This window comes from Pinus tabuliformis, chromosome 1_1 (assembly GCF_031772625.1).
Source record: "Pinus tabuliformis cultivar Carrire ecotype Pingquan chromosome 1_1, CPIR1, whole genome shotgun sequence".
Classification (NCBI taxonomy): domain Eukaryota; kingdom Viridiplantae; phylum Streptophyta; class Pinopsida; order Pinales; family Pinaceae; genus Pinus; species Pinus tabuliformis.
Window position 1 is genome coordinate 165,380,084 of NC_142297.1, and position 8,024 is coordinate 165,388,107.

The 8,024-nt window shown below is 36.5% G+C and overlaps 1 pseudogene; it reads right to left on the reverse strand.

The window, feature by feature from the left end:
- Positions 1-833: 833 nt before the first annotated feature.
- LOC149212098 (cation/calcium exchanger 4 pseudogene) lies at positions 834-1,708 on the reverse strand (annotated as a pseudogene).
- Positions 1,709-8,024: the final 6,316 nt, after the last annotated feature.

Genomic DNA, 8,024 nt, shown 5'->3' on the forward strand with positions numbered 1-8,024 from the left:
GATGACATTATACAAGTATATATTATAATCTATTATTAACATAGGTTGTCATCAAACAAGTAAATTGAAAACTCATGGAGCTGGAGTGTTTTATGCTGATTGGATTGACTATAGATTGAAGTGTGGAGATGCAGATTGACATTGTATTGTACTGTCTCGATGTAAGCATAAAGTTTGACTTAGAAGCTTAGGTCAGTGGCTTAACAAAGCTTATAAATTTTTGATTAAGAGTTGGGAGAGTGGATTGAGGGGTGATATGCTTGTGTCGGTATCATCAATAGTAATTAACTATTGTAAATTATGGATTAAGTAAACATATATAAGACGAATGGGTTTGTACCATGAAGAGTTGAATTCGTTTATGTGATAAAGAGATGATGTGAGAAGAAAATGGAGATGGTATGAATATGTTAGGTTATGAGAAATAGACTACAAAAAATAATGGTTAGATCTGTCAGAAGATTCTGAGTATTATGATTTATCTAATATGTTAGTGATGGAGTAAACATATTATGCCCTAGATGATATCTATATTTTGTTCTATTTTGTGTACAGACTCTATATCTATGGTGAAATCTCTATACTAACCAATCGACAAAAATCAATGTTAAGGGTTAAGTAAATTCGTGTTGGGGTCTTAATTAGTCAAGGCAGACTCCATCCTAATCCAAAATGAACTTGATGTTATTCTAACCTGAACCTAGGCAAAGATTTTGGAAATATGATGGAACTAAATGGTAGAAGGAAGGAAAATAGTCATACATTTTTCCTTGGATTATTTGAAATTTGTACGAAATTAAATGTTTTGGCATTTAGTATTTTATACTTTTGCACTATATATACTGTAGAAATCCAAATAAAGAACACCTTCTTTGATAATTTTCACTATCCTCACTCCATCCCCACAGGGCCTAGTCTCTTCTATTGTCTTTGACAATCCTTGGTTTGAGAAAATAGTTACATTTGACGCCCACATCCCTGAGGCAATGAAGTCTCCAAGCATCCATGACTAGAAACAAACATTGTAGTTGACTCTAAATCCAACAAAGGACTATACATGGAATCATCTTCATCTTCACAACTGAGAGGAATAGTACTTCCAGGGAAAGACTGCATGGGTGTCATTGAATCCCACTTTAAGTTTCGGGTTTGTTTCCTCATAAACTCATTTTCTGCAAGAGTGAATGCATATAGGATGTATATTGAAATAAAATCCAACGCTCCCCACAAATTAATATTTCCAATGAAAAAAATCAAAGAAAGTGAAGCAAGGGTCAATAAGAATAAATAAATATCTTGTATAAAGATTTTGCAATCAATCTGTGCAGGTGAACCCACAATGAATAGAGCAACCAATCCAAACACTACACAACTGATAAAAATTGCTCCTCCTAAAATAGTATTGAGTCCCACCTCACCAACATCAGCCCACATAAAAGCAACAATACTTGCAAACAGATGAGGTGCTCCATTTCCAAGAGGAAGAAGAGTCACTCCGATCACTGTTGGTGGTAGCTTCAAAAGCTTGGACAATTTCTCTAAAGAACAACAAATGTAATCTGTCTTAGTGTTACCCAACATATAGAATAACACGACGAGCTAGAGAGCTAAGATGACAGCCAAAGATGGGCCATTTGTCACATGTGCAATAGAAAAATGATATGTACTCAAAAATTCCCCCGGATGTGCACTGCTTGTGGGCTTCCATATCCTGTGTGTTATTTCAATCCTGCACATAGAGAATTAGACTAAACATTCTATACAATTTCCAAACCATTTGGTAGCACAAGGCTTGTTTCTGACGAGTTTTCTGTTATAGGGTGTTGTTGCTTATCAGCTGGGAGTTTAGCCAAAATTCCTTAAAAATTAAGGCTTGGTTATGATGGGTTTTGAATAAGAATTTTCAACCTGTTGCAGTCTATATCTGAAACTGAATTATCTTTATTAAATATCCATTTTTTTGATGCTTTTGGGCCACTGTTGGATTCAAATCTCTTCGAGCTCCATCTAAAAGAGGCTTTTGAAGAATCCCCACAGAGGAAAAGAGGGGATTTCACAAGGTTTTTTGTGGTCAGAAAGAAAAACAACAAAAAAACAAACCCTAGATTATATAGTATGCAAAAGTGTTTTCTTAGTTTTCCCAAACCTGGTTTTGCCATAATTTTCACTCAAAAAACCAAATTATATTTTCCCAACTCTACTAATACAATTTGGGTCATCGATTTTCTGTATTTTCCACAGGCGTGATGAGGAATTCAACCTTCGAAGGAAAAATATTTGGGAATTTCTATGCTCCCAACCCGTAACAACAATTATGTAAAAGGATAACATATATTTTTTCTAGACAGAAAATGCATATGGGTGCAAAATTCTGATCATGGGCATAGCTGAAACAGAAAAAACAATCAAAAGGGTACCTGAATTTGACTTGCAGTCATTGATTTAGTGGATTCTGGATCAAATATTGTCACCGGAAAGTTCATGAAGACCTCTTTCCCCATTTATTTTCTGCCAAAAAATGGCTCTTACATGTTTAACAGTGAATCTGATAAAGAATGCCAAAAAACCACGTTGCGGTGATGGCACGAAAGTCGGTCACCCTTTCCATTTAGTCCGCAAATGTCAAAGACAGAGATGGTTTCTATAAGTCAAACACTTCGTGAATCAAACACCCTTGTACCAAATCCTAAAAATGATGCAGATGAAGATCTTTGTCAAATTATCACAATCTTCTACAGTAGCCATCACAGCCATGGAAGATGAATCCTAGACTTCATAAAAGTAATGGCTACCTGTAATATCAACATTCGACATGGATCTTGACTCTTGAGCCTTTCTTACTAGTGAAGAGAGTGGGGACACGATTTCGCTGGTCTACTGCTTAGTGAGTGGCCAACTGAGATGGTAGTTTGCACTATCCATATGCCACGTGGCCATTTTTTATTAGGTGAAGGATGACGAAAATAAACACCCACCATTGGTTGGGGTGAACAATGTCTTCTCACCCTAACCCCGCAGTGAAAAACGTCTTCATCGTAATTATCATGGACACCATAAATAACAAGCACAAACCAAAGAGGGCCTACAAGGCATAACACTAAAATCATTGATGATGTTAATAACAGAGTGCAGAAGGATGCCATCACATCATACCGAGAACTTCCAAATTAGCAGAACTTAATAAATAAAATCAGCCTAAGACAGTGACTAAGAGTAAGACCTAAGAACTGTAATTATCATGGACACCATAAATAACAAGCACAAACCAAAGAGGGCTTACAAGGCATAACACTAAAACCATTGATGATGTTAATAACAGAGTGCAAGAGGATGCCATCGCATCATACCGAGAACTTCCAGATTGGCAAAATTTTGGGCACATGTAATGCCTTATAAACCACTTCGTCCACACACACATAATTAGAAGGAGAGTCTTAATGTGGAATCAGATCCCAACATAAAGATAAGCCACTATATGGATGTGGAATCAGATGTCCAACCATGGATGCTTAAGATAAATCCAGATGAGGTTTTAGTAGTCAACTTTGCATTCCAACTGCATCACATGCCTGATGAAAGTGTGTCTAGAAAGAACCCACGTGACCAGCTTCTGAGGATACTGAAGTCTCTCAACCCTAAAGTAGTCACAATATTAGAACAAGAGGTTAACACTAATACTACACCTTTCTTCCCCTAGTTCATGGAATCATTAAACTATCACTCATCGGTGTTTGATTCTCTAGATGCTACACTTAAAAGGGATAACAAAGATCATATGAATGTTGAAAAACAATACCTTACCTGAGACACAGTGAACATAATTTCTTCTGAGAGAAAAGAAAGGATTGAGAGGTATGAAGTTACAGGAAAATTGAGAGCTAGAAAGACTATGGCAGGCTTTAGTGTATATCATCTCAGTGCTAATGTTAAGGACACAATTAAATCTTTGCTTTGTTAATCATACTGCAATAGCTACAAGACTAAGGAAGGAGTAGCTATGTTTTTACTATTTTGGATGGTTGGACAAAATTCTCATTGTAGCATCTTCTTGGCATTGAGAAGCATTGAGAAGCAAGGACTGTAAGAATGTTCTTGTGCGAGAAATTCTTACAATTTGTCAATACCATTGCAGAAACTGCATCTGACTTTCATGTGTGTCAAGGAAGAGTTCAGAAACCTGACACAATAACTTATTATAGGGGTAACGATGAAACTAATTTAAGGAAATAGTGGTTTTTACTTGTCTTGTTCAACTAGGGATAATACTGGCAATTATTCATTTGTATTTTGCTTCCTTATCCAGGTAGAGAGGAAAATGCCAAGGCTTGCTAAAATCAGTGATATGCATGCCTGCACAGTGGGTAATTGGATAGAGACAATTGAAGGAAAATAGTACAAACCAAAAATGGAACTGCGACTGCTAAATTAAACAAAGAAATCTAAAATAGAGAGTGGGATATCCAACTCTGGTTGAGCATCTATATTTATACAAATCTGAGTTGGTTACATAAATTAAATTTTCCTCTTCGAGTATTAATGAGGCTAGATGGTGTTGGCCCTTCGAACTTTGGTGTGTTGAGGCGGTGACAGTGGAGGTGGTGAAGGGTGAAGACTGAGGCGGTGTGGCAGTGATGAAGTAGGTGGTGGGATAATTACATATCCAACATTCTCCCCCTTAATTATCTCACCAAAAAAATTGTTGAGGATTTTCTAAATATGTATACAAATTGATCTTGTAATCTGTAGAACTCTAGAAACATTGTCTTTAGTTGTTATTATCTTCTTTTTAGGATTTCATCACAATAGGAATTCTTTTTCTCTCTCTTGTACCTGCATACAATTGATTACTGATTTCCATATAAAAATAAATCCATCCACCGACGTACATAGGTGCCATCCACTGTACTTTCCAGTTCTCTAGGAATTCTTTTCACCTACATTTTTCATTAATCATGTTAAACTCTTCCTAACTTGATTCATTAAATTCATGTTCCATCTCACATTTTAACTTCCTCAATTACACATCAATCTTAGATATGAGTACACTTACCACCCTCGTATCTACCTAGTGGTTAATTCCACAACTTGATGTCACATCCTCTCTCTACTGAAGAGGGATAAACACTACATTCCTGACTCAACAATTACAAATCAAGCATAGATACAAGTACACCTTTTGTATCTATCTAGTGGTCAATTCCACAACTTGATATCACATCCTCTCTCTTCCTAAGAGGGATAAACATTGCTTGTCTTACTCAACTTTAGGGTGTCGGGTACTATCGATCATGCACCCTTTACAACACAATGCCTTATTACAATAATCTCAAGTCAGATACAACAAATACAAAGTTCAATTATATACCCAAATATATAAGCTCATTTAAATTTCATCCCAAGATGTCACTGTCTACTTTACCTCATCTTCTTTAAAATTATGCACACTAATGGTGCTTTCATGAACTCTTTAATTTACTTCAAAGCCCCTCCTCTTCAATGTCTCAAATCCATGTATCAAATTTTATGTGTCCCACTTTAATTTAAAGGATGAATTCAAAGAATAAAACAAGCATATGGATTTCTGTCATTTCAATCATATTAAATATAGCCTCACACTGTAGGCTCCACTCAACACGTAGGTTTAAAAACATGTAAACGATTCCATTCTTACCACACCACATGAAATTTTCTCCTCGCTAACCGCTCGAATGTTGACTGCTCCACAGGGAATATGTTCCACGGAATGTTACATACATGTACGTCATTAAAGTCAGTGCTTTCACCCTTTTGAAGGGCATCGCTCATGCATGGACGGATATTGTTGGCTCACGCTGCTAGTTCTTGATGTTGAAACGATTGATCAGGGCTTTGGCCTGCCAAACTATCCAGACCAAATAACTTACGAGTTCCCTCTCTTCATGGACAACAACGACTCTAGTAAAGTTTGTGTGTCTCCTTCTATCGATATTCCAAATTCTCAACAAGAATTGCAACGCCAATAGAGTGATAAGTACTTCACAAATTACTTCAAGCTAAATGAAGATGAGGCAAAAGACAACGTGGGCCTCACTACGCCAAGCATCCAAACAGAAATCATTGCCTTAGGAGGACATGATCAAAGATGGATCTCAGAAACAATCTTCCACGCTCACGTGGATGCATTTACTATTTCACTGGGTAAATTCTTCTGAACAAACCATGGACTTTAGGAGAAAATTGTGAGCTCCCTTATTGGAAACAGAAACTCTAACAAAACATCGGGTCATAGTCTAGACCTCATTATGGCTGAAAGAAAACAACGTAAAAAATAAAACATAGTCAGAGATTTGTTGAGTTTTGTCCTTTCTTCAACAACTGCACACAACAATTTTCCAGGCAAACGAATCGGTGATGACTCTCATATCCTTAGACAAATCTCAAAAATAAATCTTCACACTACTCATTTGGTGATTTACACATAGCACATCGACTTTGACACACAAAGCTAATGGTTTCCACATCTCCTTTCACATAGCGAATAACACAAATCTCATTCATGCATGGTTCTTAAACTCCATGCAACTCAACCTCACAAGCTCTTCAAATGAGCGAATATGGGTGACAGTATCAACTTCTATAGTTTCTTTCCATAACATGGCAGCTCCAGCTCTAATCAGTTATGGAAAAAGAAACCACTTAAATTATTTCTCTACTCTTGTCCTTGGGCCCTCCCACGAAGGAGTAGGGCCAAGTTTTACTCTGATATGACTTGAAGGAAAACAGTACAAACCAAAAATGGATTTGCGACTGTGAAATTAAACAAACAAATCTAAAACAGAGAGTGGGATATTCGATTATGGCTAAGCATCTATATGAAGTAGGTGGTGATATAATTACATATCCAACAATAATTACTATTTAACTTTCGGGAACTTATGCTTGACTAATTAAAAAGTATTGGATTTTTTGTTTCTTATGACCTTGAGTACAGAGTCTCATAATCAAGTGGATGAAAAATCAAGTCAGTCTACAAATTCTCTATAGAAAAAATGATTTCACAAACCCCTCTTATATTATTTGTTTTTATTTCTAAAAAAAAGAATATTACAATTCTTACACCCAACATCAACACCCCCTTTGTTTTTAAAAGAAATTAAATGAGCTCTATAGGACATTAAAAAATAACATAAGCCATTTCTTTAAAATTACATAATCCCCTTTCAAATGATACCATCGCATTTCAAATTACATGAGCCTTTTAACAAATGCCTTGAATCCTTTTAAAACAAAATTCCTTATATTTAAAAGACCTTTAAAAAAATGTTTTAAAAAAACTACTTTTTTAACTCCTTAAAATATCCTTTCTAAAAACATTTCGAAAAGCCCCTTTTTCAAAATAAGAATGAAAACTTTCCTTTTTTGATTTTCTTTTGACCTTTAACAATTGAATATTTAAAAAATTTGACTGGGAGGGGATTGCTACCCGACTTGAAGGGCGGACGAAGAGCTAGGGTTTTCACGCTTTTGCACGTGTTGAACTCCATGGAAGGATGCAAAGGAGGGAGCTCCACTCCCTCCTCCAGGAAGGCAATGGCTAGCCGAGGTAAGAAACCAATAGAGATTTTCAGAGGACCTTCAGGTGAAGGGAAAAGGAACACGAAAGAGGAGCAAGACTTAAACAAGTCAAGGGAGAATAATAGCAATAAGGAAATTGAGGAAGAAGACAAGGATCAGGGAGCGAAAAACAAAGCACAAAAGGGGCCATGTAAACCCAAAGCTGAGGTCACACCTAGAGTAGTTTTAAATGATCCTGCTCTGCAGGCGCACAGGGACCACATGCAGACATATGCTATCATTTGTAAATTCATGGGATTATGGCCCACTGAAAAGGCATTATAGACAAGGATTAAATACCACTAGAAACCAAAAGGAAGCATAGACCTACATCTTGGGTCAAATGGTTTCTTCACTGTCGTCTTTACTAATATTGAGGATAAAGATATGGTGTTTGAAGGAGGGTCCTACTTCTATGCAGCATCAGGCCT